This window comes from Grammomys surdaster, unplaced genomic scaffold (assembly GCF_004785775.1).
Source record: "Grammomys surdaster isolate TR1022 unplaced genomic scaffold, NIH_TR_1.0 195, whole genome shotgun sequence".
Taxonomy (NCBI): Eukaryota; Metazoa; Chordata; class Mammalia; order Rodentia; family Muridae; genus Grammomys; species Grammomys surdaster.
This window is the reverse complement of record NW_021604640.1, coordinates 2,029,980-2,035,374: the sequence shown is the minus strand read 5'-3', so window position 1 is coordinate 2,035,374 and position 5,395 is coordinate 2,029,980. Positions and strand designations below refer to the sequence as shown.

The window sequence follows — 5,395 nt, the reverse complement described above, 5'->3', positions numbered from 1 at the left end:
CCACATGCACATGGAAACTGAACAATGCTCTACTCAATTATAACTTGGTCAAGAAATAAATAAGAAAGAAATTAAAGATTGTATACAGTTTAATGAAAATGAAGGCTTGTCATTCCAAAACTTATGGGAATCAATGAAAACATTGCTAAGAGGAAAACTCATAGCTCTAAGTGCCTTCAAAAAGAAACTGGAGAGAGCATACACTAGCAACTCGACAGAACACCTGAAAGCTCTAGAAGCAAATACACTCCAGGGGAGTAGACAGGAGGAAATAATAAAGCTCAGGGCTGAAATTAACCAAGTAGAGACAAAAAGAAATATAAAGAATCAACAAAACCATGAGCTGGTTCTTTGACAAAATCAACCAGATAGATGGTGCCAAACCTCAGCTTCTTTGCGTGATCCATTCAATCCTGGCCATCAACTACAACTGAGGCTGCACTTTCACCAATGGCCTTCCCTGGCCTTTCACAGTCCCAACCTCAGCTGCTATTCATGACCCCTTCATATCTTCAACACTTAGCCAGACTAACCAGAGAGCACAAACACAGTATCCAAATTAATAAAATCAGAACTGAAAAGGGATACATAACAACAGAAACTGAGGAAATTCAAAAAATCATCAGATCCTACTACAAAAGCCAATACTCAACGAAACTGGAAAATCTGGATGAAATGGACAATTTTGTAGACAGATACTAGGTGTGAAAGTTAAATCAGGAGCAGATAAACCATGTAAACTGTCCCATAACCTCTAAAGAAATAGCAGCAGTCATTAAAAGTCTCCCCACCACCAAAATATGTGAAGGACCAGATGGTTTTAGTGTCGAATTCTATCAGACCTTCAAGGAAGACCTAATAACGATTCTCTTCAAACTATCCCACAAGATAGAAACAGAAGGAACACTTCCCAATTTGTTCTATGAAGTCACAGTTATGTTCATACCTAAACCACAGCAAAAAAAAATAAAAAGAAAAAGAAAGAGAACTTCATACCAATCTCCCTTATGAATATCGATACAAAAATAATCAAAATGCTCGCAAACCGAATCCAAGAAGTCACCAAAGCTGTCATCCATCATGATCAATTGGCTTTATCCCAGGAATGTAGAGATGGTTCAATATATGGAAATCCATCAATGTAATCCACTGTATAAACAAACTCAAAGAAAAAAAAACACATTATCATCTCACTAGATACTGAGAAAGCATTTGACAAAATTCAACATCCCTTTATGGTAAAAGTTCTGGAAAGATCATGAATTTAAGACCCATCCCTAAACATAATAAAAGTAATTTACAGCAAGCCAGTAGCCAACATCAAACTAAATGGAGAGAAACATGAAGCAATCCCACTAATATCAGGGACTAGACAAGGCTGCCCACTCTCCCCCTACCTATTCAATATAGTACTGGAAGTCCTAGCCAGAGCAATTAGACAACAAAAAGAAGTCAAAGGGATACAAATGGGAAAGGAAGAAGTCAAATTATCAGTAGTTGCAGATAATATGATAATATACTTAAGTGACCCAAAAACTTCCACCAGAGAACTCCTAAACCTGATAAACTACTTCAGCAAAGCTGCTACATATAAAATTAATTCAAACAAATCATTAGCTTTCCTTTACTCAAAGTATAAATGGGATGAGAAAGAAATTAGGGAAAAGACACCCTTCACAATAGTCACAAATAATATAAAAAACCTTGTTGTGAATCTAACCAAGCAAGTGAAAGATCTGTATGACAAAAATTTCAAGTCTCTGAAGAAAGAAATATAAGGAGATCTTAGAAGATGGAAAGATCTCTCATGCTCATGGATTGGCAGGATTAATATAGTAAAGATGACCATCTTGCCAAAAACAATCTACAGATTCAATGAAATCCATATCAAAACGCCAACTTTATTCTTCATAGAGATAGAGAAAGCAATTTGAAAATTTATTTGGAATGACGAAAATCCCAGGATGGCAAAAACTATTCTCCACAATAACAAAAAAACAAAGAAAAAAAACAACAACAACAACAAAAAAAACTTCTGGAGGAATCACCATCTCTGACCTCAAGCTGTATTACAGAGCAATAGTGATTAAAACTGCTTGGTATTGGTACAGAGACAGGCAGGAAGATCAATGGAATAGAATTGAAGACCCAGAAATGAACCCACACACCTATGGTCACTTGATTTTTGACAAAGGAGCTAAAACTGTCCAGTGGAAAAAGGACAGCATTTTCAACAAATGGTGCTGGTTCAACTGGAGGACAACATGTACAAGAATGCAAATCTATCCATTCTTATCTCCGTGTATAAAGCTCAAGTCTAAATGGATCAAGGACCTTCACATATAACCAAATACACTGAAACAAACAGAAGAGAAGGTGGGGAAGAATTTCTAGTACCTGGGCACAGGGGAAAAGTTCCTGAACAGAATTCCAATGGCTTATGTTCTAAGGTCAAGTACTGACAAATGGGACTTCATAAAATTGCAAAGCTTCTATAAGGCAAAGCACACTATCAATAGGATGAGGGTCTTAAAGCCCACACCTGTACATCCCCCAACAAAGCCAAATCTCCAAATAGTGCCACTCCCTCAGCCAAGCATACTCAAACCACCATATCTATCAACAGTATTTCCAGTATTTCAACAATTAAACCTGAAACATAAGCAGACATGTTTGCTTTTATAAAAAAAAAATCCCTTAGTTTACTCCTCTCAGCAACAGTAGTACAAATTTTTCTCAAGTGCAAATATACAACATGTCCCAGGATAGGCAATATGCTAAGTCACACACAAGTCTCAATCAATTGAAAACACTTAAATCATTACAATCATAGCCACAACCAAAGGAATCTTGTAGTCAATAACAGAAGATAAACTGGAAGGTTCACAAATGTGAAGAAATTAAAGAATACACTCTGAAGCAACAAAATTGTCAAAAAGGAAAAAAAAATAAGAAAGTATTTTGAGATCAATAATTAAAACACTACATACCAAAATATACAAGATGAAATAAGCGTCCATGTTAAGAGTGAAATTCATAGATATGCATTCATTTTAAAAGAAAGGAAAATTTTAAATGAATCTATCTAAATATCTTAAATATAATGTTGGATTTAGTCAGAAATTTTACTTTGTAGAAAACATTTTAAAAGAAAGTCTGTATCATAACCAGATGTGATTGCTTTTATGGAAAGCTACTAACTAGCCAATGTAACAGCGTAGTACCCAGGGAATACTGCATTCTGAAGTTTAGCTTCACTTTTCAAACTGCATCTGATTTTTTTGTGGTGTTCATGTTTAAATAGACATTCAATATTTATCAAATAAATTCTCATTCTGTCTTACTTTTCTTGTTAAAGGCCCACTTCTACATCTAGCATTTTGACCCAGGTTTATCATTTTTTTTACCTGACCTCCAGTTTTATTTACCATAAAATGAAACCACTGAAGTATGGATATGAGAATGGAAGCTTTGGTCTCATCAAATTGAAAAGTGAACAGGTTGTTCCTGACTCAATTTGGAGAAAACACAACATATCCACATGAAAACACATCTATATAGATACAATTTAAAAAAGCTACTACAACTTAATGAAAAAGAAATGATATTCAAAACATGATAAGATCATAAGTCTGGTGAGTTTTTCTTTTTTAAGAAAAAGATTTATTCTGTCTCCCCCCTCTATCTGTATATGTGTCTGATTTTGTTATTGTGATTTTGATATTTAATTTTTAAGAGATAGAAAGTACTCAAATTTGAATGTGTAGAGAAGTATGGAGAAATCTCCAAGGAGATAGAGAAGGGAAGAATATAATCAAAACGTATGATATTCTCAAAAAATGAACAATGAAAAGCAAGCAATACTTTTGCAGTCTCAGGTTGTCATTCCTTGCAAGTATCTATTCATACAGGACCTTTACCCTCCTTTACTCTTAACTTCCTCAAAGTTTCATTTGTACCATAATATAAAGACCAAATTTTACAAAACAAAAGAACTAAGGAAACAAAACACACACACAAGAGAACCAATGTGATTTGAAATTTAAAAATTAGTGAATTTTTCAATTCCTTCCATAGTTAACATAAATTTTAATCATTTTTGTGTTTTAAATATATTCCTAGAAAATCTATGTGTTTACAATTTAAAACAATCTAGGCTAGGTTTGGCACTATGCTCAAATATTTCCAGCTTATACTAAAATCTAAGACCATTTCAACTCCTTTTTATTTTTTAACATATGAATCTGTTTTAATGAGGTTGTAAGCAATTTAGAACACCAGTTTGTGAGGATACATCCCGTTTGTCAGGGAGAACTGAGATCGCAGGTAGCCCTGGAACTGAGGAACAGCTTTAATCTTTGGCAGAATCTGCGAGTTCACAGCTTTCTGATCAGCTTTTCACTGCTCTGTAAGATCCTATTTTTCCTTCTCTGTGTCGAAGATCCACCCTCCTGATGCCTGGGCTTACGCAGCTGCTTCTTCTTGAAGTAAGCGTCAGTCAGGTGTTTGGGGATTTTAACCCCGCTGATATCAACTTTTGTAGAGGTGGTGATAACAAACTTCTGGTGTGTTCTGCGCAGAGGAACTCTGTTGATAGCCAGAGGTCCAGTCACAAGTAGCAAGGCACTGACCAGCTGCTTCAGGAAAACCACTCTCTTGCCCCTGTGGCACCCAGTGAGGATGATCAGGACAGTCCCGGGAGTGATGCTGGAGCGCAGCATCCTCATGTGCTGACTGAAGGGCTTTTTGCTGTGGCTCAGCAGCTTCAGAGGCACGTCTTCCATAGGATAATACCTAGGCATTTTTCGAAGCTTCACTACCCGGGTGCCACCGTTCTTGTCCCCACCAACTGTTTTTGTGACAGTAGCAAGGACCTTCTCCTTTTTCTTCTTCTTTTCAACCTTGGTCTTGGCAGCTGAGTATTTCCTTTTGTACAAGGCCTTTCTGGAATACATAGCTGATCCGGAGTACTTGCCAATTCCTCTCACCAGGACAGGGTTCTGGCTGCAGTGGGGCTTGGCTTTCTTGAGTTTTTTACTCTTCGGTTTACCCTTTTTAGCTGCACCAGCGGCTCGGGGACCAGAGGCATTACCGCCAGCCTTCTTGGCCAAAGGCTTCTTTCCTTTGTATCAGGCCTCTCTGCCTTTTCACTCGCCATCTTGCAAGACAGGAAAGAGGACTAAGGCAGCCTCAACTCCTTTTATACACAAAAAAAGATATAATTTTGGCTTGGCTAAGTAGGAGTTGATCAAGAGACAGCACTGCAAAGGAAGCACTAGCAGGCTTCAATTAGGTCTTCCATCTTATCAGATGCTTTGCAATTACATAATAATTACTTAAAAATCATTTCCATTATGAAATTAAAGACATTTTATAAATGACTTAGCCACTACTG

General features: G+C 36.7%; 1 pseudogene; it reads right to left on the bottom strand.

The window, feature by feature from the left end:
- Positions 1–4,269: 4,269 nt before the first annotated feature.
- Positions 4,270–5,158, bottom strand: LOC114623279 (annotated as a pseudogene).
- Between the last annotated feature and the right edge of the window lie 237 nt (positions 5,159–5,395).